The 26,201-nt window shown below is 45.4% G+C and overlaps 1 protein-coding gene across 1 annotated transcript in view; it reads right to left on the reverse strand.

Moving 5' to 3' along the window:
- The window catches only part of LOC311239388 (phospholipid scramblase 1-like), a gene marked incomplete at its 3' end in the record, with an annotated part of 84,574 nt that overhangs the window by 27,881 nt on the left and 30,492 nt on the right, over positions 1-26,201 (reverse strand). The gene's annotated exons all lie outside the window — the stretch shown is intronic.

Genomic DNA, 26,201 nt, shown 5'->3' on the forward strand with positions numbered 1-26,201 from the left:
CCTGGCCACACCCACATCCGCTCCTCTACATAAGCGGGGATGTGGCCATACTAACAGCTCCTTCCCTATTTTCACCACCGACAAGTGTCTGTATACACCACTTGAGTTTAGTGCCGAAATAGTTGTTGGAAAGGAGCTACGTGGACATTGTATCTTATTTTTCTCTCTCTCGCCAATTTACGAGAAAAGCTAAGACATAATGTTTGCACCTTCGGAGGGTTTGGACGCTCACAACGTCACCCTTCACCAGCGCTTCTCCATTGCGGCGTCCTCCGTGCGTCCTGGGGCGTCTCTGGCTCCACGGTCGTGGCGGTCAGATATGCCCAGGCGGCGCCCGGTGGTGAGTTTGCCTCTCCGAGGGGCCGTTGAGCCTCCATCTCCCGTGAGATGGCCTGGTTCCGGCCCTGTTTCCCCCGCCAGTGGACAGTCAGACGATAGGCCGACAGCTCCTCTGGTGGCAGGGGATTTGCGACGCAGACTCTTCGCCTCTGCTCGCTCTCGTCGTAAGGCGGCGAGCAGCAGGGGCAAACGGCCAGGCTTTGATGTTGTGCTGGAGCCGGACGAGAGTTCTCTTGCCTCGTCTCCATTTCCGATGGAGACTGAGGATCATATGGAGGGGGCGAGAGCTCTCTTGTTCGAAGCCCCAGTGGAGGTATTTTTGACCCTCTCTTTAAACGTCTGTGTTTCTCTTTAGTTGGTGAAGTATATAAAGACGGGTGACGTGTTCGCACATGAGCCTAAAGCCTTGTATAAAAACCAGTTTTTTCGCAAACGAGTTTATCGTCTGTGGCTGGCGTGCAGATGGTTGAGCTTATCCTAGTGGATATACGCTTTTCATGTAGCATGTTAGGTAAACTGGTATCATCGCTGCTTGTTTGTTTTCATCGTATCCGGGGTATGGGGTCATAAGGGGGTGAACTGATAAATCCCTCCCCCCCGTTTTCTGATTGGCCAGGGGGTTGGACCTCCTGTTCTTCGGTCTTCCTGTTACGTTGTCGGGTCAGCGCGTCACATGGTGGGGAGAGGGGGGGGGGGGGAGTGACCTGGTCCCACGCCATATTTGGGCAGGTGGGTCACGGAATTTCCCCGGCCATAGAATACGTCACTGGGCGCGTTTCTATTGGTCGTGAGGCTTCCGTGAGTTTTTTTCAGGCTCCATGTTGTGGACCTGCTGTCATTGTCAAGATCGAGTTATGCGGTGCGTGGAAACTTTGTTTTCTGCTCTGCTCTCTATTGCATATGTGTTGAGCTTTTGGTCACGTAGCTCAATGTTTACATATATCTTTTCAATTATTACTCACGTGGGAGGTCTCTCTGGGGGTTCCTGTCCCCTCTCTTTATACAGAGCAGTGTTGACAGGGTTTCTTTCCCTCAGACGCGTCATATGGGGCCCATATCTGTGTCTTTTGGCCAGCTTCCTACCGCTCGTCCCAGGCGGCATGGAGGGAACGTTATATGGGTTCTTGTTAGAATTGCCATTGATGTGTTTTGGGTCTCGACGTGTGTACGTAGCGCTGGCCCTGGGTGCTTCAGTGTGGAACCACGCATGGGCTGGCACGCCTTGGTTGCTCATTATAGAAACTGCGTTTTTTGTAGAGCAACAGGGATGGAGATTTGATCTCTTCCGAGCGCCAGTGTACTAGGTTAGTCTCGACGAATTCTCGCTCATCTCTGGGGGGAGATGACGGAGTAGATCGAAACATTGGCGGAGGGGTCTCATGCCCATGGGGTGGGCCGCCGGGCGCGGTGCGTTCATGTTCTGACCATCTTGGTGGCGCCCTCTGTGATGTTTTAGATCGACACGCGTACCTACCCCCCTCTTAGGACTGGGGATGGTGGCGTGATTAGGACACAGGACTGGTTCTGGTCGCGCCGGACCAGGCCAGTTAACCCGCAGATCTGCTGTTCTGGTACCCTGAAGGACTTTGTGCTTTTTTCGGGGGGAAATGCCGGGTTGGCCCGGGCGTCGCCGGGTTTGATGTTATGGAGGTGTGTTCGTGATTACGTCACTACGAGTTATCCTTTGCAGTTGCTTGGTCCATATTGTGTTGTACCTTGCGCTGTCCTAAGGAGCCTGGTCCTTCTCCATTCTTTTTCGCCCCTCCCAGCTTGGCGGGGCTGGGAGGGGGCTGTCGAGGTGGTTCTATTGTACCCTTCTGGTGTCCCTGTGTACGTCCCGGTCCGCCGGGCCCAGGTCCGGACTCGTTCTCGTCGACCTGTTGGCCTGGGTTAAACCCTTCTTGAAAACTGAAACGCTTGTACTGCCTGTATAGCCGGTGTATACGCGCAGTTGTGTTTCGGAGTTTTTCTTGGGGGGGTTAAGGGAACAACTGCCTCCTGTTAAACTAAACATAGGGGGGTGGTTGGTTCCCTGGTGTGTTGGTAGCAGAGTCGACTCTCGGGTTTAGGCCGGGCTTGACCCCGTCTGCCTGCGAGTGTGCCCCCGCACTTTTCATGACATCTGCCAATCGTGTCAGCCTTCTCTGCCTCAGCCTCTCTAGGGGGTCGGGTTTTGTGGAGGCTGCGACATGGTGCACAGCATACCGAACGCCCCTTCCGCCGGGGTGCTGTTCTCAGTAGACCCCTTAGGCGCCTGTCTAGTGAGTTACGCTCTTGACCTGTTGCCAGGTTTGAGGGATCAACCTCTTTGGGGGTTGTCTCCCCGGTGCGCCGACTGGTCCCACAGTGTTGTGGGGGTGTAGACTCTGTGGAGTGCTTCAGGGCGGCGTGCTGTAGGGGGGAAGGGCCTGCTCTTGGATTGGGCCCTGTTTGATACGCTGGCGATGTGGGGGGTGGTGTCACTAGTAACCGTCTGGTGGGGTCTCGATGCTACGGCATCGTTGGCCTCACCAGGACCCCCCCCTCAGGCTGTTCCTGGGGCTGGGTCCTCCTCCGCTCTCCGCTGCTATGACCTTGCCACGGGGTTGGGTTCTTGACCTTTGACCCCGTGATGTTAGGGGCTGTAACAGGTTTTTTAAATTTTTTTGTGTGTGCGTTCGTTCCCTAGTGACATGTGGGATGCGCGCCTGAGTAGTCGCGGGTCCTTCTGTGTGAAGGTAAGTCTCACGATCTGCTCACCCTGTGCGTTTGAGTTGCTAAACCCTCTTCGCACAGTCGGATCCGATTCCCTCCCGTCCCCCTCTAGGGGGGTCCGGAGCTCGGGTCCTCCCCGGTTCTGATGGTTGTGGGGGGCCTCAGCGGGTACATTTGTCGAGCTTCCGCTCTGCTCAGCTCCTGTGTTCCACTAGAGCAGAGCGTAAGCTATACGATAATATAACATACGGTTATCCTATAACCATAGTTATATGAGTATAGCGAGCGCTCTGCTCTGACTCACTGAGGACCCCGTGGTCTTCGCCTTCGGTGGTGAAAGACTTGGTGTGCTGAAGGGTCTGCAGTTAGGTAGAAATAGACCTAAGATTTCCCCCTCTAAGTTCATTAGACCTGTTTAATATGTGGGAGCTCAGTTATTATTTACCACATACTGTTTACACCGTCTGCCTACTGTTGGCATCTCATGTTATGTGACAGTGCTGCCATCTACTGGGCCGAGGTGGAAGTGTTTTAACACTTTCAGAGCCGGCCGTGTTTTCCTTTTTACCCCCTTGAATGCCCATCATCCACTTCAATGTTAGTGTTAATATCGCCTAATCTATGTTTTAAATTATGGCTATGTGTCTAATCTGCCCGTCGCTTATCAATGACTCATTTTCCAGTCAACATTGGCGAAGCGGATTGTTTTTTTATCTGTTCATTTCCGTTTTATAGCATCTTGAAAAGCCCTCGTTTTCAAGGAAAATAAAAAGATTCCATAATAAACGGAATATTCTAGAATACACAAAAAACTTTCAAATTTTTCAGCCTATTTATGAATCGTTTTCAAATAAACGCTAGGTAATCGATAGTATGTGTACGTATGCACGCTATATAGGCGCTCTGATATCTGATCTGATATATTTCCTGATCGCTCGCACAGCCAAACAGCCATATCACATATAGGGGAAAAGCTTATATCTCCGTGAAAACAGGTCTGATTATCCTAAGACTGGTAAAATAGATTCCTTATCTGAGATCAGATGGTATCCAAATTATTCCAATTCCTGATCGCCATTCCAAATATCGATCCTTTTATTGATCCAATGCTACATACTGTAAACACATATTCCACGCTGTTCTGATGCTCGACAATGAATCCGATCGGCTCGGGGTACATGCGTGAGAAGTAAAATGTGGATTCCGGATTTCTTTTTTCTTTTTTTTTATCTACTTTTTTTCTCCCATTTTCTATTTTTCTCCCATCCCAATTTCGTATCGTCCAATTCTACCCTCCCCTGTCTCGAACGCTGTTAGGCCATGCCTCCCACAAGCCGGCTGCAATGTGGACGAAGCCTTACATCACGTGTCCCCTCCGGTACTCGAGGAAGCAGCCGTCGCATCTTTTCACCTGCACAGCGCAATCTCTCAGCGGCGGGGGTCTGCGTGGGAGGGACACGCCACCCCCGTCGCTTCCTGATTCTGCTGCGCAGGCGCACCAACCGACCTGTAGGAGTCGCTGTCCACAACGTCCGATCCCCACCCATCAGCTTTCCCACCCCTAACTGCCAATTGTGTTAGTATGAACAACCAGCCAAGCTGATAGCAATGCGGAGAGCTGGGCTCGAACCCAGCGTCTCCTGCATTGGTGGCGAGCGCCTTGCCCACTACACCCCCTAGACGCCGGATTTTTCTTTCTCATCTATTTTCATTGAGTCCATTCCAAATGGGTGCATTACCATCTGGGAGACGATAGGGGGCACTTTTTCACATCTGAGCTCCTGATGGGGCTGCTAATAAAAAAATAAAACGATAATTGTCGTGCTGGGCATTCAGGGGGCGGGCTGATAACACGTGTTATATCGTCCGTGGCATCCAAAGTGTTAATATCGTGCGTCACTTCCTGTAACGTTGAACTTGCCCAGACTTGTATAGGAGAAAGAGAAGTGCATCCAACGTTAAGGTCACCTATATTTTGACCAGGGATGTAAAGCTGCTTACCACGCGGACATTATTCCACCAAGAGAGTGTGAGTTTTAGTAATCAGCTAATTAGATGTTTAGTAAACGTCAGGGATTAGCGGATTACAGCTAACTATAGTATTTCCCATTATCGTTAGCAGTTAGCATAAGCTAGCTAGCTCGGAGCTAATATCTAACGTAGCCCGTTGCTCATGCGTTGCTAGCTGCTCTGTACTGGACATATTGGACGATATAGCACAGACCGGAGGACATTTAGCTAGGGTCTGTGCCGAAGGGACTCTGTACAGAGGCACACAACCAGTCATTGTGCTAGCTCTAGCTCAGTAGCCGCTAGTCCAAGCCTGTTGTACAGAGGCGGACAGCGTGTCTTTAGTCTGGCTGTCTGCATGCTCACTACTGAGCGGAGGAGACACTCAGATACACCACAGCGGAGCATCTGGTCTGCAGGAGCAGACTGGTAGCGCCAATCAGACCGGGCAGCACTTCCCGCCCTCATCACCACGCAGCGGTCGACCACTCCTCGCTACAGAACCCCTCTGGGTTATCACCACCAGGATTACTAACTCTCTCCACCTCTCTCGTCCGGCAGAGGGAATTGTTCCTCTGCTGCAACGGTAACCGTGGCAACGTTGGCCAGAACACTGTAGTAGAACCATTTGGGCGCCCATCTAAATTTAGCTATAGTATTTTAATTAGGAATTGTATAAAGTAATAATAATATTTGTATGTATGTTTTTTCCCCCCTTGTTTATATAAAAATGGCATTATGATTCAACAGTTTCCTCGCTCTTTGTAGTCTAGGTGACTCCATTTTAAGTTAGTTTACTCAATTGTGTAATTTGTTACAATTAGTTTGGCAGTTAAGGCATCCGACCAACCCCCTAAGGTGAAATTTACATACAGTCCTTTAAGCTCCAGCACACTTGGGAAGGAGCTGTTAGTATGGCCACGTCCCCGCTTATGTAGAGGAGCGGATGTCGGTGTGACCAGGCGGATGGGTGTGTACATGTGAAGAAATGTATTCAGTATTAGATTGATAAGAGATAGGGTTCCACTAGAGCAGAGCACTCGCTATACTCATATAACATACGGTTATCCTATAACCATAGTTATATGAGTATAGCGAGCGCTCTGCTCGTAGTGGAACATATCCCATCCCAATCCCTAATATCATGGGGTCAAGGTCAAGAACCCAACCCTGTGGCAAGGCCGTAGCAGCGGAGCGCGAAGGAGGACCCAGCCCAGATCTATTCCGTTTTCTCCCCCCAGAGATGAACGAGAATTCATCGAGACTAATCTAGTACACTGGCGCTCGGAAGAGACAAACTCCATCCCAGTTGCCCCATGAAAACACCGTTTCAATGATGAGCAACCAAGGCGCGCAAGCCCACTTGTGATTCCACACAGAAGCACCCAGGGCCAGCACTATGTACACGTCGAGACCCAAAACATATCAATGGTAATTCTAACAAGAACCCAGATAACGTTCCCTCCAAGCCGCCTGGGAGAGCGGCAGGAAGCCGGCCAAGAGACACAGATAGGGGTCCCATATGACGCGTCTGAGGGAAAAAACACCCCTGTCAAAACGGCTCTGTATAAAGAGAGGAGACAGGGAACCCCCAGAGAGACTTCCCACATGAGTAACAATTTAAAAAGATATATGTAACATTGAGCTACTAAGTGACCAAAAGCTCAAGACATGCAACAGAGCGCAGAGCAGAAAACTTTTCTTTAAGTTCACACGCACCGCATAACTCATCTTGACAACAACAAAGGTCCACAACATGGAGCCTGAAAAGAACTCACGGAAGTCTCACAACCAATAGAAATGCGCTCAGTGACGTACTATATGGCGGGGGGAATTCCGTGACCCACCTGCCCAAATATGGCGTGGGACCAGGGAACTCCCTCCCCCCCCCCTCTCCCTACCCTGTGACGTGCTGACCAAACAGTGCGACAGGAAGCCCCGAAGGACATGAGGCCCAACCCCCTGACCAATCAGAAAAAACTGACTGCTGGCCTGGGGATAGAAGCTTCTTCTGAGTCTTTCTGTGCTTGCCATGAGACTCCGGTATCGCTTGCCTGACTGCTGCTCATGGCAATCACAGAAAGACTCAGAAGAAGCTTCTATCCCCAGGCCATCAGGATGCTCAACGAACAATAACACTATATAACAACCATCAAATGCACTCACAGCACACACATCCACACGCACACACTCACTTTAAACAAACAACTCACTGCAGCACCCACTTTACACACTTTAGAATACCTAAACACACTTTATATTTATTGGTAAAGAATTTGCACTACAACCCATACCTCATTACACCTTACTGTAAATTGTACCTAAATTGTACCTCATCCCATTTCCCATTTGCACTATATAGTATATTGTATATTAGTATATTGTATAGTATATTGTATGGTAACTCAGTTACTTCTACTCTGCATTGAACATTGTACATATGTACATACTGAACACTTGTGTCTACGTACGTGACTTATATTTTATACTGCTATACTTATTTTATTTTATACTTATCTATTTTTGTCTAGCACAGTCTCTGGAGCGTAACAGAAAAAGCATTTTGTATAAAAGTATTCTGTACTTCTTTATGACAACTAATAAAGAAACTTGAAACTTGAGGTTTATCAGTTCACCCCCTCATGACCCCGATGATACGATGAAAAACAACCAGCAGCGATGATACCCGCGTAGCCAGCATGCTACATGAAAAGCGTATATCCACTAGGATAAGCTAAACCAATGCACGCCAGCCACAGACGATAACTCGTTTGCGAACAGGTTTTATATACAAGGCTTTAGGCTCATGTGCGAAACAAGTCACCTGTGTTTTATGTCTAAGAAAAAACACATACGTTTAAGAGAGGGTCAAGACCTCGGTACAAGCTACATATACGAGCACTTCTGTTGTGGACTCAATGCCATGTTTCCAATGTAACAGAATACACACAACCCCCTCAGATAAAACGGTACAATTTACCATTACAAGAAGAACACAGTCTTCTTCATGGAGAGGGAAGACAAGTCTTTCGACCGAGTGCTAGCCACAGGCCTTGCCAAGCACACATATATATATAGCGACCAGAACGATTTATAAGAAAACTGTCCTACTCACTTAAACAACACACAACCCCACAGCTAGGTGAGGGTTTATACACGTATCCCCAATATATAACAGTGAATAAAAACACATTTTGTAACAAAAAACAGTCCCCCACCAGGAGGGACCTTTTATTTAGTAACAAAATTATATGTTGGGGCGGGGAAGGGAACAGGGGTAAACAGGGGAGAGTCACTAGCGGCGCCTGCCGTGTGCAGCACGGTGCTTGCCCCCATGGGGAGCCGGCCCGGAGGGACGTTCTGGGGCGCCTGGTCACGTCGATCCCTACCGTCACCTCCGGGCGTGGAGCGGCTGGCTGCGGCGGATGAGGCACTCCCTCCACTCTTGGCGTTCTTGGACGAAGGCCCAGCAGCTGCGGCGGTGGTGGCGGAGGCAACGTTTGCGGTCCTCTGCCGGCGTTGTTTCCGTCGGCCATCACCGGTGGCATCGGGTCGGGGGAAATGGGGTTGGAGCACAGCGCGCTCCTCCTCCATCTCTCTGCAGGCAGCCGTCATCTGCTGCATGGTCGACCCGAAGAGCCCAGCATCGGAGAGGGGGGCTGTGAGCAGGGGAATCCTCTTCTGTTCCGGCACCCTCGCCTGCTCCAGCCAAAGGTGACGCTGGGACAGAGTGGCCAGGGCGCGCCCCTTCCCGGCGGCTATCGCCTGCAGCTGGGTAAGGTGCAGGATGGCTCCAGCCGCCTGGGCGTGAAGGTACTGTTGATGGTCGTCCAATACCGACCCCCCACCATCATCCCCGACATGTAGCGGAGCTAGCTGCACAATGTTGGACGTCGCAGCTAGGCTCTGAGTCGTGGCGATGTACGCCTGGTCACTCCAGTTAGCCATCTGCCTAGCCGATTTCCCTTGGGGAACCGGCTTCCGCAATGGCTCCCACACCACTTCGGGACAAAGAATGGATGTCATCGGGCTATCAAGCCGAGGCACCCCATCCTTTAGTCCCTGGACCAAACCCGCCACCCGCGTGACTGGCACGTAGGCAGGGGTAAGGCCAGTGATGCGGGAGATTACCTGTCCCTGTTTCACGTAGGCCTCCATTGACAGGAAGAATGGGCAGACAACGCCCGTCTCTCTCACAGGACGACGTTGCCAGAGATGACCTATCATGTCATCAGGAATAGGTGCAGGCAGAGGCTGCAGCAAAGCCACGCCATTAGCGGCTGCGGCGGCCGTCATGAGCTCGGGAAACAAGGCACGCAACTCCCCTTGCGCACCTCCCTCCACGTCACTCACGTCCCTCACGTACGGGAGGCTGCCATGTCGGGAGGCTGCCATGTCGGGCGCCACCATCGGACGCGGCAGATAGCTGGGCATCTTGTCTCAGGGTCAGAGGTTTTAACCCAACACCGGAGAACAAGGGACCCCAAGGAGACGCAACACTCCCTGCCACACCCCGAGGGGGAGAATGATACGAATCCATTGGGGCATCAAACAAGAGCGATCTCGCTCCCTCCATGTGATCCTCAGTTTCCATCGGAAACAGAGACAGCGCAAGAGCACTCTCGTTCGGCTCCAGCACATCCCCAAAGCCAGGCCGTTCGCCCCTGCAGCTCGCCGCCCTATGACGGGAGCGAGCAAAGGCGAAGAGCCTGCGTCGCAAATCCCCAGGCACCAGAGGAGCTGTCGGCCTTTCGGCCGACCGTCCACTGGCGGGGGAACCAGGGCCGGAACCAGGCCATCTCACGGGAGACGGCGGCTCAACGGCCCCTCGGAGAGGCAGACTCACCACCGGGCGCCGCTCGGGCGTATCTGACTGCCACGACCGTGGAGTCAGAGCAGCCCCACGATGCACGGCGGACGCGGCAATGGAGAAACGCTGGTGAAGGGTGACGTTGTGAGCGTTCGAACCCCCCGAAGGTGCAGACATTATGATTTAGCTTTTCTCGAAAATTGGCGAGAGAGAGAAAAAATAAGATACAATGTCCACGTAGCTCCTTTCCAACAACTATTTCGGCGCTAAACTCAAGTGGTGTATACAGACACTTGTCGGTGGTGAAAATAGGGAAGGAGCTGTTAAAAAAAAAAAAAAAAATCTAACCCTGACTAACCTTACTGTCATGCACTTGTCCTAATAAACTAACCTACACTGTAACACGCAACACTTGATGAACATTGTTACTCAGCTGATAGAGTTGTACCCTTCTTGCTGTCTTGTCGTACAGAACTTGTAAGTTGCTTTGGATAAAAGCGTCAGCTAAATGACTAAATGTAAAAAATGTAAATGTAGTATCGCCACATCCCCGCTTATGTAGAGGAGCGGATGGGGGTGTGGCCAGGCGGATGGGTGTGTACATGTGAAGAAATTTATTCAGTATTAGACTGGCTATGGGATATGTTCCACTACGAGCAGAGCGTAAGCTAATACGATATATAACTATGGTTATAGGATAACCGTATGTTGCAGAGGATGGCAAAAAGTTAAAAGGACAGTGTCGGGGATATTATTCTCTGTCTGTCTCACCTAATTATAACATAATAGCATATTATTCCTGATTCTGAAGGAATACGTATGCACGCTATATAGGCGCTATATAGGCGCTCTGATATCTGATCTGATATATTTCCTGATCGCTCGCACAGCCAAACAGCCATATCACATATAGGGGAAAAGCTTATATCTCCGTGAAAACAGGTCTGATTATCCTAAGACTGGTAAAATAGATTCCTTATCTGAGATCAGATGGTATCCAAATTATTCCAATTCCTGATCGCCATTCCAAATATCGATCCTTTTATTGATCCAATGCTACATACTGTAAACACATATTCCACGCTGTTCTGATGCTCGACAATGAATCCGATCGGCTCGGGGTACATGCGTGAGAAGTAAAATGTGGATTCCGGATTTCTTTTTTCTTTTTTTTTATCTACTTTTTTTCTCCCATTTTCTATTTTTCTCCCATCCCAATTTCGTATCGTCCAATTCTACCCTCCCCTGTCTCGAACGCTGTTAGGCCATGCCTCCCACAAGCCGGCTGCAATGTGGACGAAGCTTTACATCACGTGTCCCCTCCGGTACTCGAGGAAGCAGCCGTCGCATCTTTTCACCTGCACAGCGCGATCTCTCAGCGGCGGGGGTCTGCGTGGGAGGGACACGCCACCCCTGTCGCTTCCTGATTCTGCTGCGCAGGCGCACCAACCGACCTGTAGGAGTCGCTGTCCACAACGTCCGATCCCCACCCATCAGCTTTCCCACCCCTAACTGCCAATTGTGTTAGTATGAACAACCAGCCAAGCTGATAGCAATGCGGAGAGCTGGGCTCGAACCCAGCGTCTCCTGCATTGGTGGCGAGCGCCTTGCCCACTACACCCCCTAGACGCCGGATTTTTCTTTCTCATCTATTTTCATTGAGTCCATTCCAAATGGGTGCATTACCATCTGGGAGACGATAGGGGGCACTTTTTCACATCTGAGCTCCTGATGGGGCTGCTAATAAAAAAATAAAACGATAATTGTCGTGCTGGGCATTCAGGGGGCGGGCTGATAACACATGTTATATCGTCCGTGGCATCCAAAGTGTTAATATCGTGCGTCACTTCCTGTAATGTTGAACTTGCCCAGACTTGTATAGGAGAAAGAGAAGTGCATCCAACGTTAAGGTCACCTATATTTTGACCAGGGATGTAAAGCTGCTTACCACGCGGACATTATTCCACCAAGAGAGTGTGAGTTTTAGTAATCAGCTAATTAGATGTTTAGTAAACGTCAGGGATTAGCGGATTACAGCTAACTATAGTATTTCCCATTATCGTTAGCAGTTAGCATAAGCTAGCTAGCTCGGAGCTAATATCTAACGTAGCCCGTTGCTCATGCGTTGCTAGCTGTTCTGTACTGGACATATTGGACGATATAGCACAGACCGGAGGACATTTAGCTAGGGTCTGTGCTGAAGGGACTCTGTACAGAGGCACACAACCAGTCATTGTGCTAGCTCTAGCTCAGTAGCCGCTAGTCCAAGCCTGTTGTACAGAGGCGGACAGCGTGTCTTTAGTCTGGCTGTCTGCATGCTCACTACTGAGCGGAGGAGACACTCGGATACACCACAGCGGAGCATCTGGTCTGCAGGAGCAGACTGGTAGCGCCAATCAGACCGGGCAGCACTTCCCGCCCTCATCACCACGCAGCGGTCGACCACTCCTCGCTACAGAACCCCTCCGGGTTATCACCACCAGGATTACTAACTCTCTCCACCTCTCTCGTCCGGCAGATAGCAAAAGGTGTTAATTCAATGTTGATTTATGGTCAACATGCTTGATTTTTGGTTAAGGTCGACGATTGATGGTGAATCACCCATTAACCGCTGAAGCAATTGACTAATGTTGAAAACATATCATTGAATCAATATTGTTTTGTGGTTGCATTTTAATGATTGAAATGCCAATATCTAATAAATGTTGAATCAACGTATGCTGTTCAATGTATGCTGTTTGTCGTCATTACGTTGGACCGATCCGAATTCCCCCCCCCAATTTAAACAGATATGGTACGTCCCAGCATGCAGCTGAGCACTCTCTCAATGTGAACTGCATGGCAACAGAACAGCACGTCTGGATCCCCCGGATTTGATTCTACTGAGTGCTTTACAGTACGTTTTGGCTATATTACTTTTATCTTAACTGTGTTCTGTGAAAAATAACGTTATTGTGAGTGTGACCAGTGGATCTTGACGGCGTTGTGCATGTGCTTATGCTGCAGTTTGGTAGGTAAATATATATATACGTCAACTAAGATAAATATTCATGAATATTCGTTAGCGTGTGCTTAATATAACTCTGGAGAGTGTGCAAGTGGAATCGTACGGTTGTTTAAGTTATTTCGATGTAAATATTCTAGCGCCAAACGAATAGAAATTGCGTGGTCCAATTGCGTGCGTTGGTACTGAATGACGTTGTGCGACTCAGCCAATCAAAAGCATGCTTATTGGGTGAACAGGAAGTAGTCAAGGAAGCACGCGCTAGCTGGCCTAGTAAACACGTGGATCCGTAAATGCAACGTTGCCTACCAGACAACGGGACCGCGTGTTTCTTTTTGTATTGCTCCTGGCTGTTCAAACAAATTTTACAGTTCTGCTAGCTACATGCAGTATTTAGCGAGCTGGGTTAGCCGGTTAGTTGGCTTTGAATCCCGGCTGCGGCTAGGTAGCCAGCTAGCTAAATGCACCGCGACGGTGATGTCACCAAACAAAATGGCGGCGCCCATGTTGATAAAGCGCTTCACATAACAAATCGTTTTTTCTTAGAAACTGCTTATTTTTATAACGTGATTTTTTTCTGTGGCTTATCTAAATACTAATTTGATGCTATGACTATGTTTATATCGCTATATGCTTCATCTCCCCTTTAAGCTTAGGCACTCTTTCTAAGTTGGTTAAGGTTAGAGTTTGTCTTAGAGCATGGCGATAGAACGCCAGGTAGTTTGCAGGCTGTTTGGCGTGCCACTGGTCCTGCTAATGTTGAATGAATGAATGAAAACTTTATTTAACAGATTGCAGAAGGGGTACAATACAATATGGCTCAATACACACAATTGTTAAGGGGATGCAGACCAGAGAAAGACGTTTTTGTCTCGTTTACATCAGGGTCCCCCATTTTCAATTCATAGTGACATTTATGACATACACATGATGACATTTATGGCATAGGGAGGGACATGCATGACATACAGATAGTATATAGTTAGATGTTTGGTTATATGCACGGTATTTTCTAATGAACAATATAACAATAATATAATAATGAACTCTCTTGATATTGATCAAAATGTAGAATTATGCAAGCGTTTCACCCTGCACATTGCAATGCAGAACATTAATCAGGACCCTCCCCCCTTTTTTCTTTCTTTTTCCAGAATCACGTACCAGTTTCAAGAAGCCGCATGTTGCAGCAATTGAAGCAAAGACTTAATTGTTCTAGCCAAGTAAATACCACAATTTATGTACCATTACATTGACTATATAGTTAGACGTTTGGTTATATACATGGTATTTTCTAATGAACAATATAACAATAATATAATAATGGACTCTCTTGATATTGATCAAAATGTAGAATTATGCAAGCGTTTCACCCTGCACATTGCAATGCAGCACATTAATGTCGACCCTCCCCCCTTTTTTCTTTCTTTTTCCAGAATCACGTACCAGTTTCAAGAAGCCGCACGTTGCAGCAATTGAAGCAAAGACCTGTTCTAGCCAAGTAAATAGCACAATGTATGTACCATTACATTGACTACAGCACCTCATCACTATGTCATCTTATTCTCGGGCTAAAAGACGTAGAGTTAACAAATTAGTGAGAGAGACAGAGCAGGCTATCCTCACTGATTATAAGTTAATTGTTGCTGCTAATTCAAGGACAAACCATCACTCTTTAGCGAACACAGATCCTGTCACAGCCTATACTGAGTGCCTGCTCGATTTACCAAAGACAGACTTGCCACTAGATTTAACAACTAGATCAGACTTGCCACTAGATTTATCAACTTCAGACTTGCCACTAAACAGACCACTAACTATCAGTGATCAAAGTGAAAATATTGACTCACCAGGTGAGTCAAATGCACATTTTGAAAGTATAGCTGGGGATGACGAAATTGAACCTGAACATGTCTTTGACAGTGATGAGCATAATGAAGATTTCCTCATGACAAGTTTAAAATATTGGGCAACATCCTATTCAGTCTCTCTGGTTGCACTATCATCTTTGCTGTCCTTTTTGAAGATGTTTCACCCCACCCTTCCTAAAGATGGAAGAACATTGCTAGGAACACAAAAACATGTGCCTACCACTAAGATTGAAGGGGGAGAATACTATCATTTTGGTTTAGTCAAAGGGGTGCTTTCACGGTTGGCATGTTTGATTTTACCGGCAACTCTGACAACTCTTAATTTACAGTTTAATATAGATGGTTTACCTTTATTCAAAAGTTCTAAACTTCAGTTTTGGCCCATACTTGGAAGTCTCAAATGTGACTACACAAAGTCCCCATTTGTTGTTGGCATTTTTTGTGGTCTAAGCAAGCCAAAGAGTGTTTTTGAGTACCTAGAGCAGTTTGTCAAAGATCTTCAGAATGTACTGTCTAATGGCATTATTTATAATGACAAGCAATTTGATGTACAGATTTCTTCTTTCATTTGTGATGCCCCGGCTAGAGCTTATATTAAGCAGACCAAGGCATTTAATGGCTATTCTGGTTGTGACAAGTGTTTTCAGGAGGGTGTATGGAGAAATAAAATGACATATCCTGAAACAAAAGTCAGACTTAGGACAGACTCCAGTTTCTCAGACATGGTTGATGAGGCACATCACAATGGGACGAGCCCTTTAACAGGTTTAGTTAAGATGGTTTCTATGTTTCCAACTGATTACATGCATCTCTGTTGTCTCGGAGTTACAAGGAAACTGCTTAATATATGGTTAAAGGGGAAGAATTTGGCAACAAGGGTCCCTTCCAAAACTGTACAAGCCATTTCAGGTAAACTGCTAAAGCTACGTCCCTACATGCCTTGTGAATTTAACCGTAAACCAAGGGAACTGTCAGAGTTAGATCGCTGGAAAGCTACTGAGTTGCGATCCTTCATGTTGTATTGGGGTCCTGTTGTTTTGAAGGATTCCCTCCCCAGTGAGCTGTATGACAACTTCATGTTGTTTTCTGTTGGAATGTACTTGTTGCTGTCCCCTAGTATTTCTGAGGAAATGTTGGCCTTTGCGCACAAGTTGATGGTTTCTTTTGTTGAACACTTTGGGACAGTGTATGGAAGAGGTGAAATTGTGTACAATGTACACCAGCTTATTCATTTGGCTGAGGAATACAGGAAGTTTGGCACTCTAGATAATATCTCAGGATTCCCTTTTGAGAACTATCTTGGACAAATTAAGCATCTTCTACGCAAGCCACATCAGCCTCTACAACAGGTAGTGAAAAGGTTGTCTGAAATTCCACATGTTGGATCCCCATGTCCCACAGATGATCCAATTTTGCGTAATATTCACACTGATGGGCCTGTCCCCCCACAGTTTACTTCTTCACAACAGTACAGGAAGGTCTCCACTCATCGGTTTACTTTGTCCACAAAGAAAGGAGACAATTGTATTGAGGTTGGAGATGGATTTGCATTAGTAGAGAATATTCTTAAATCAGAGGAAGAGGTATATATAATTTACAGAAAGTACAGACACAAACAGCCATACTACATGTATCCCTGTGAATCATCATACATTGGTACATACAAGGTCAGTGGCTTGCAAGAAGATATAGGGATAGGTAAACTTCGCTATATCAAGCGCAAATGTCTTCTCTCTCCAGGCGGAGATGGTGCCATTGCAATACCACTACTTCATTTAACAGCATAACCATACTGCCCTACAAAGCTAAAGTGCAGTAACTATATTGACACACTGACTCTAACGTCGGATTTCGGGGCATAACTTACCTCATTAATAAATACACAATTAGTACAATATTACATGTACACAGATAACATGTTTGGCTGGCCAATTGAAACGCTTAAAGGAAAACTCCAACATTTTGTGAAATTAGCTTATTTAACATCTTCCCTGGAGTTGGACAAGAAGATGCATACCTTTTTCGTCTCTCTGCATGCTTTGGGCTTAGGGAACGCCTGGACCGTTAGCCTAGCTTAACTTCATCACTGGAAGTGGGGCAGACATCTAGCCTAGTTCACTACAGTCAGGAAATATACTCCAAATACAACTCCCAAACGTTCCTGTAAACATGTTGTGACCTGTGTGTTTACCCCGTCTCCCAGTCACACAAGTCACACGAGTCTCCCAGTCACATGAGTCTCGTGTGACTGGGAGACTTGTGTGACTTGGAGACTTGTGTGACTTGTGTGACTTGGAGACTTGTGTGACTTGTGTGACTTGTGTGACTTGGACTTGTGTGACTTGTGTGACTTGTGTGACTTGGAGACTTGTGTGACTTGGAGACTTGTGTGACTTGTGTGACTTGGAGACTTGTGTGACTTGTGTGACTTGTGTGACTTGGACTTGTGTGACTTGTGTGACTTGTGTGACTTGTGTGACTTGGAGACTTGTGTGACTCGTGTGACTTGGAGACTTGGACTTGTGTGACTTGTGTGACTTGGAGACTTGTGTGACTTGGAGACTTGTGTGACTCATGTGACTTGGAGACTTGTGTGACTGGGAGACTTGTGTGACTTGGAGACTTGTGTGACTCGTGTGACTTGGAGACTTGGACTTGTGTGACTTGTGTGACTTGGAGACTTGTGTGACTTGGAGACTTGTGTGACTCATGTGACTTGGAGACTTGTGTGACTGGGAGACTTGTGTGACTTGGAGACTTGTGTGACTCGTGTGACTCGTGTGACTTGGACTTGTGTGACTTGTGTGACTTGGAGACTTGTGTGACTCGTGTGACTTGGAGACTTGGACTTGTGTGACTTGTGTGACTTGGAGACTTGTGTGACTCGTGTGACTTGGAGACTTGGACTTGTGTGACTTGTGTGACTTGGAGACTTGTGTGACTTGGAGACTTGTGTGACTCATGTGACTTGGAGACTTGTGTGACTGGGAGACTTGTGTGACTTGGAGACTTGTGTGACTCGTGTGACTTGGAGACTTGGGCTTGTGTGACTTGTGTGACTTGTGTGACTTGGAGACTTGTGTGACTGGGAGACTTGTGTGACTTGTGTGACTGGGAGACGTGGTAAATACACAGGTCACAACATGTTTACGGGAACGTTTGGGAGTTGTATTTTGATTGTATTTGGAGTATATTTCCTGACTGTAGTGAACTAGGTTAGATGTCTGCCCCACTTCCAGTGATGAAGTTAAGCTAGGCTAACTGTCCAGGCGTTCCCTAAGCCCAATGCATGCAGAGAGACGAAAAAGGTATGTATCTTCTTATAACTCCAGGGAAGATGTCAAATAAGCTAATTTCACAAAATGTTGGAGTTTTCCTTTAAATGCTTCAAAAATGCAATGTGTGCGGACTAATTAGGAGGCGGCTGTTACAAAGGGTCAGATTAAACCGAATATATATATTTATTACTTGAGATATATTGTATAGTATTTGTATATCGTCTGATATCCCTTGTATATTCTTTGTACATATACACGGAATATCCCTTTACCTAGTACAGGCCAGACCATAATATTCGTTCTCCTATTGGACAGCGACCCCCCTAGGCGCCACGGACATACCCCCAATGTCTAGTTCAAAGTCACCGCTAAGACGTATAAATACGTTGCAGGTGGATACAGCAGTTAGTTACCCCAATAAGTTGAAGCCTTCACCACGATACAACGTGCTGTGAAGTGGGCCCGTTTTGCCCCAAAATAGAGCCTTGAGACCGCATGCAAATTGATAGCTGAAGTGTCAGAGTTTAACGCTGTATCGTCGAGTTCGACCTATTCTATTATTAAGTATTAGTCTATTATGTATAGTGTATCGTGCGGCTACCGTTCTACAGTGACCAGCATTACCAACGTTTCATCGTACCGAGCTAGTGTGCTTATCCAGGCTGGGCGGCCTAACCTTGTGCCGCCATCCGAGGAGCCCTAGACGAGAACCGTGTGGATATGTACACTGGATAACCTACACCGACGACTACAGACAGAAATAAGGCTGGTACTATAGATTATTCACCTTATGTATAAATACGTTGCAGGTGGATACAGCAGTTAGTTACCCCAATAAGTTGAAGCCTTCACCACGATACAACGTGCTGTGAAGTGTGCCCGTTTTGCCCCAAAATAGAGCCTTGAGACCGCGTGCGAATTGATAGCTGAAGTGTCAGAGTTTAACGCTGTATCGTCGAGTTCGACCTATTCTATTATTAAGTATTAGTCTATTATGTATAGTGTATAGTGTATCGTGCGGCTACCGTTCTACAGTGACCAGCATTACCAACGTTTCATCGTACCGAGCTAGTGTGCTTATCCAGGCTGGGCGGCCTAACCTTGTGCCGCCATCCGAGGAGCCCTAGACGAGAACCGTGTGGATATGTACACTGGATAACCTACACCGACGACTACAGACAGAAATAAGGCTGGTACTATAGATTATTCACCTTACGTATAAATACGTTGCAGGTGGATACAGCAGTTAGTTACCCCAATAAGTTGAAGCCTTCACCACGATACAACGTGCTGTGAAGTGTGCCCGTTTTGCCCCAAAATAGAGCCTTGAGACCGCGTGCGAATTGATAGCTGAAGTGTCAGAGTTTAACACTGTATCGTCGAGTTCGACCTATTCTATTATTAAGTATTAGTCTATTATGTATAGTGTATCGTGCGGCTACCGTTCTACAGTGACCAGCATTACCAACGTTTCATCGTACCGAGCTAGTGTGCTTATCCAGGCTGGGCGGCCTAACCTTGTGCCGCCATCCGAGGAGCCCTAGACGAGAACCGTGTGGATATGTACACTGGATAACCTACACCGACGACTACAGAGCCCTTTTCGGCTGGATTATATTGCTTCGGTCCTGTGGCTGGTTTAGGACGGTATGGGAATGGCTTGTAAGGAGAGATCATTATGAGTACCGTAAATTCTCATTTCAGCCCTTTGAAGATGAATGGTGAGGTGGTGCTGTGGTCAGTTGTACAGTTCCCAAATGGTGGGACAGCAGTAGTTCTAGAGAGCTGGTTTAATGCTAAAGACCAGACTGTGTTATGGCCCCCTAAACACATAAAGCTCACAAAAGCCCTTCGAGATGGACTGCAACCAGATGATAAATGGATCACCTATAAGGATGTACGTGAGCTTACTACGTGTGGTGAGTATTTCGTGCAACACATACACAAAAAGTGAGGACGCAAATTGTGACGATGCACATATGATAAGAGGTACATATATTTTTTCGTTAAACACTGGACTGCAGATATGTTAATTGTCATTTTCTCTCTGCTCTTTCCAGAGACCCATGATGAGGCCAAAAAACGAGAGACCAAGTACACCTCAACTATGTGTCCAACCTCTGAAATTGAATCTGAGGACGAAGGAGATCTCCGCCAGAAAAGAAGATCCAGGTACAGTGTTCACTTTGTTAAAGGGACAACTCTCCCTAGGGTGTTGTAAATAATGGCACTGCTGTTGTAGTTGCAAGTAGTGCTAAAAGGATAACACACAGTGGCCTGAGGGCCTATGTATTCAGACTTTAGCCTTGACTAATAAACGTAGTATCATAACTACATTTATTTACATGTGTGTATATATATACTTTTTTTTAGGCCAAATCAGCAGTATGTGCACTCGGACTCTGATGACTCGAGTGGCGACGCCAAAAGAAAACGTTTTGCCAAAGCACCTGATGTGGGTTTCCCAGGTATTGATGCAATGCATTTATTTTATATAGGCACTTTGGAAATGATCACTGCTACAGTTAATAATAATAATAATAATAATAATAATAATAATAATAATAATAATAATAATAATAATAATAATAATAATAATAATAATAATAATAATAATAATAATAATAATAATAATAATAATAATAAACAGTTAAACAAATTAGTCTGACCATGTACCGACAAATTGAGCATTTTAATTTGATTGGACTTCTGCATTTCTTGCAGTTATTCTATAGTTGGCCCAAAATATATACATTGTGAATAACATGCCAACTAAAATATGTTGTAGGACAGACTCCAAAATCGAGCCGGTCTCGTAAGGCGCTAAGATTCGGCAACCCTCCAGTTGTGTGGCCACTAGGCCAAGAGCCTACAATGAATGGTATGTTGCTATGAATGTTAAAATGCCAACTAGATGACTGTTTAAACATGATTTGTAGCATCTTCAATTCTCACCCTGGCTTACCTTTTTTAGATTCTTTGGATGGTGGCATGATCTACAGCTATTTAGATTCGTTGCAGACTCCTGATCCAAATAACAGTAAGTGAACCCATATCTGTGTTCTTGTGAGGAGCTTGCTGGCAGGTCGCTGGCATCATGCATGCAACAGAATACATGTTTACAATGTGCATGCCAGCCCACTACAAAAATTCAAAGCCTTCACAACTTGCAAGCAATGTCACAATAAAAATGTGTAGTTGTACATAATGCTTTTATATTGAGCACAATTTCCACCATGTTTGAGTCGCAACTTATTTTACATTTCCCCTTTGTAGATCTGGTTACTAGCAACTACCGGCAATCGCTAACTCAACATAATGGTGAGTTATCAAGCAATCTCATAACATAATATTCTGGCATGTTTAAAATATCTGTATTGTCTCGCATTGTCTTTGATATTTTTATTAAAGTAGTATTTGGCAGTGCACGTGAAATCAGCTGAATGGAAATCAAACATTTTCTCACATGGGGGATTACAATAGCGTCATTTGCTAATAACTTTGTGTATTTCCTACTGTGTTTCAGCCGAGATGCCAGGATTTGATATTGTACAGTATCACCAGCAGCAGCAGGCCTCACATGTCCAGCAGCTGCAAGATCGACAAAGTGCAAGTAGTGGTATGATACTGTACTCTTTCAGTAACAGTGTTTTGAGAGACGGGGATACAACTCCTTACACCCCTTCCTGACATAGAGCGACGCGAGCGAGCGAGAAAAAGTGATTAAAATGTATTCGTTTCAATCAGACTATCCTGACCTGCCGCGAGCGACAGTGAACTGAGCAGCGATGTCGTTCACCCCTCAAATATTCGCTCGCTGTGTCTCTAGTTGAGCGATTACGCGGCCGAGTCCAGCCCCTAAACACTTTTTATTGGTCGAGAATCCAGGTAACACACACTCGGACACGCGCTGCGTCATATCAGGACAGTGTCGTGTGCGATTTCGTCTCCAGTTCGCTCGCTTGCTGCCTGTCAGGAACCGGTGTTAGTGATTATAACATGTATGTTAATTTGACTGACAAGTCAGATTTTGTATTTTTAAATATAATGATTTGTTTCTACAGGGATGTCGGGATGCAGCTCGGGGCAATACTACAGTCCCCCTGGTCTCTCACAACATGCACAAAATGGTATGCCATTTTAGAGGGAACTACCACCAGTTTGATCCAATGCAGTCAAACTATAGTGAAATATATAACTATGATTTTGTTTCTACAGCGATGTCAGGACACAGCTCAGGGCAATCTGGTGTTTCACAGCGTAGACAGATGGCCGGCGATGACGGGCAGCTTATGAAAGGCAAGTCTATTGGACATGGTGTAATTCCTCGTGTGATTTGCTGCTTATTTTTATTTCTCACTTAATGATTTTAACTCTTCTTCTGAAGACCTTACCATCCAGAAGATGAATTCAATGCTTGCTGAATTACTTGTCGTGGTGAAGGATCTATCCAGAGATGTGCAGTTCATCAAGACCGAGTTGGCTGAGGGCAACATATCTGGTGGGACCAGGGGACACGGGGTGGCCACCACAACCACTATGCTCCCCTTCCAGCTGCCAATCGCCAGTGAACAAGACTTCAACGAGGCAGAATCATTACTGATGGAGCAATCAGTCCGTCAAAAGATGGTAATTTATTGAACTGCATTCATTTATCAAATGTAGATCGTTTCAGTGTGGTCTTGTTCAGGGGAAAAATGTGTTTAGCACTTTCTAGTTCAAAACGTGTTAGAGCTTGTATATCTGCTATTTATGAAACGTTTTGAAATTGTTCAAATATACCGTTTACATATGGACAGGAGGGTTAATGTGGTTAAACCTAATGACTGGCATGGGCTGGAATATCAGTGCATGCATAAAGTGTGTGTATAAACAAGTTGGTTGCTCTGTGTTCATAAAATAAACGTTATGCTGTTTCTAACGCAGGGCCTTCATTTTCTTCTCTCTGATTTAGATTTCTCGCCTGGCTTTGGTAGGAGGCACCAATTCAGAGAACCTGATCAGACTGATGTTGAAAACTGCTATGACCAACGCCCTGGCCAGTGGGTTCAACTGGGCTGGAAAGAAAGACAAGCGTTGTTCAGAAAGCAAGAAGCCATTCAAGCACACCACACTACAAGCCTGCATGTTTGGTGAGCTTCCTCCCCTGCAAACTACTTCATAGGTTAAGTTTAGGTAGTGAGGTGGTGATGCTGGTGATGCTGGTGATTCAGAATATAATTATGCTGTTGCAAAAACTTAAAAAAAAAGTGTTATGTTGGAATAAAGTGATGAAAGTGCAACCTATAAGAAATGGACAACGTAATTGGTGAGCTTTAGAGGTGCATGGATACACATTGTATTGCCTAGATGGTGTCAGGCTAGGCGATTGCTTAATTCTCTTTCCTGTCCAGTCTAACTGGATGCTGACTGTAGCTTGTTACTGTAGACCTACAGAGTGAGTAATTGAGTGATTAAAAAAAATCGCACTCGTGTGAAGTGAGGGGTGCTCTTATCATCGTACATCATCTCACCCACCTCTCTTCCTCACTTTTTTATTTTTGTGTCTATCAGCTGCTGCTCGACAGTTTGACCCCAAGCTGACCGACCAGGACTACAGCGAAACTGTCAAGAAGTGGCTTTGTTATGCGCCAGACCGGGAGGGAGGCATCTCAAGGAACCGAAGTGACCCAAACTTAAGTCAAGCGAACCAGAGTCAAACTTAGGGTACCCCAGCACAGCACACACTGTTTCCCTGGTTCATACAGTACAAGGAATTACCCTCATGGACACTGTTCTTCCATGGACGGCATCTACTTGAATGACTTGCTGCTTCAGCCTGTTCTTGGAACCGAAGTGACCCAAACTTAATTGTCAAGCGAACCAGAGTCAAACTTGGGGTACCCCAGCACACTGTTTCCCTGGTTCATACAGTACAAGGAATTACCCTCATGGACACTGTTCTTCCATGGACGGCATCTACTTGAATGACTTGCTGCTTCAGCCTGTTCTTGCAGTGTTTATTTTTTTTATTTTTTATTTTAACCTTTATTTACCCAGGGTAGGTTCGCTGAGCACGTATGCTCTTTTTCAGCTACGCCCTGCTTCACATTCACAGAGTTCCATTCACACCTGGGAGCTGCCCAGGCCTAACAAAATTAATAGTTGGTTTCAGGTTGCCGACCGACCCTGCCGATTTAGGTGCGACCCAATATATTTTATGAGTTTTTAGAAAAAATTATAAAGTTTCATAGAAATCTTAGTCAAACATTTAGTATTATGGATATTAAACATGCTGGCAGAGTACATGCATCCATGTTGTTGTGAACATTTTAATTAAATAAAGAAATTCCCTATCCATAGTCGCCGTGGGAAAGAATAAAATAAAAAAATTAAATAAAATAAATTCCCTACCTACCCATGGCCAAACTGACAACCAACCTGAAACCAACTATTAATTTTGTTAGGCCCCAGTACAACCACAGTCTGACACTGTTGGCCACTGAGCAACCCCACTGGAGCAGTTGGGGGTTTATAGTGCCTTGCTCAAGGGCACTTCAGCGGTTGGTGTTAAGGGTATGGGAGAGAGTTATATGGGAGAGAGTTATAGAAACATTAGGGGTGTAATGGTACACAAAATCCACGGTTCGGTATGTACCTCGGTTTTGAAGACACGGTTCGGTATTATTTTCGGTACAGTGGGGGGGGGGGGGGGGGGGGGGGGGGGGGGGGATCAAAAAAAAATTGCTTTTCATTTATCTATTTATTTAACTGTATTAAACAATATAAAACGAATTGGCCATAATTGACTGAGCAAACTAATGCTTACTGCTGTAACCTACTAATAACACTTAAGTAAATCTGAAGATTATTATATAGCAGATGCCTTGGAGGATAAGTCGTGGACAACTGTAGATCATCTAAGCTCCACTGTGTTTAAATTCAAATCCTCTGCCATTGTTATTTAACCGTTGTGTCTGAAAACTAAAGTATTATACTCTTATTAGGGGACTAAATTGAAAAACTCCATAAAAAGATTATGTTGAAATAATTTCCCACTTTCTTTTCCATAAATATTGTATTCAACTTCAGCCCTGATCATAACCATTTTTTATATTATTTTTGTAATGAAATACTCCCACTTTTCTGAAAAGAGTTGTTAAATATGACAAAAAAAATAATATGTGGTGGTTATGATCGGGCTGAAGTGGAATAAACAATTTATGAAGAGTAAAAAAAAAAATACAAGATAATTAAAAGATTATGCCACATATTATGTTGGCTACAAACATAATCACTGCAAAGTTATCAAACAAATACGAATCTGATCAGACACAAGGGTTAAGTTGTTGTTCCCTTTCTAATTTCCTCAAAAACATCTAGTCTAGTTAATGTGATCAATATTATTTGACAATTGATGCTTTTTGTTGGACATTTCAGTCAGTGAGCTCATACTTTGAGCTCATAAATTTATAGTTAAAATGATTGAGACAACGCAATCTTGTCTTCGTTGTGCATGAATGCGTGTGCTCACCACACACAATATGTGTGTCACTATTCTGGCAGTGGCTATATATGTATTGTTAATGAAAGCCTGTTATAAGGTCTGTTATTTTTTTTTGTGTAAAAGGTATGGTCACTGGAAGTATGATACCCTAGAATTTTTTTTTTCATATTAAAGCCATGTTGTCATTTTTGTTCACACATTTTTGGAAATATGGTCATATAAGAATTTTATTATTATTTATTTAACAATAGTGTGTTTAACAGCAGGAAAAAAACATGTAATGTTATGATGTATACATATCAGCAGCAATATTTTAATGTAAAATGTACATTAATCAGTATTGATTCCTTAACTTTACAAGTTACAAGTAGATGTACAAGTTACAAATGTACAAGTAGAGTACCATTTAGATTATGGTTGAATAAACATTGATGTCTAACATTGATTCAATATAAAATCAACTAAAATGTGCATGTAGATTACCATTTAGATTATGGTTGAATAAACATTGATGTCTAACATTGATTCAATATAAAATCAACTAAAATGTGCATGTAGATTACCATTTAGATGATGGTTGAATCAACATTGATATAGTATCAGTTATGGTTGACACCTAACGTTGATTCAACCAGGGGCGGATTTAGGATTGTAGGAGATCCGGGGCTTAGCCCAGATGGGCCCCCCCCCCCCCCCCCCCTTTTTTTTT

The sequence above is a fragment of the Notolepis coatsorum genome (genome assembly GCF_963971535.1).
Source record: "Notolepis coatsorum genome assembly, chromosome: 13".
NCBI classification, from domain to species: Eukaryota; Metazoa; Chordata; class Actinopteri; order Aulopiformes; family Paralepididae; genus Notolepis; species Notolepis coatsorum.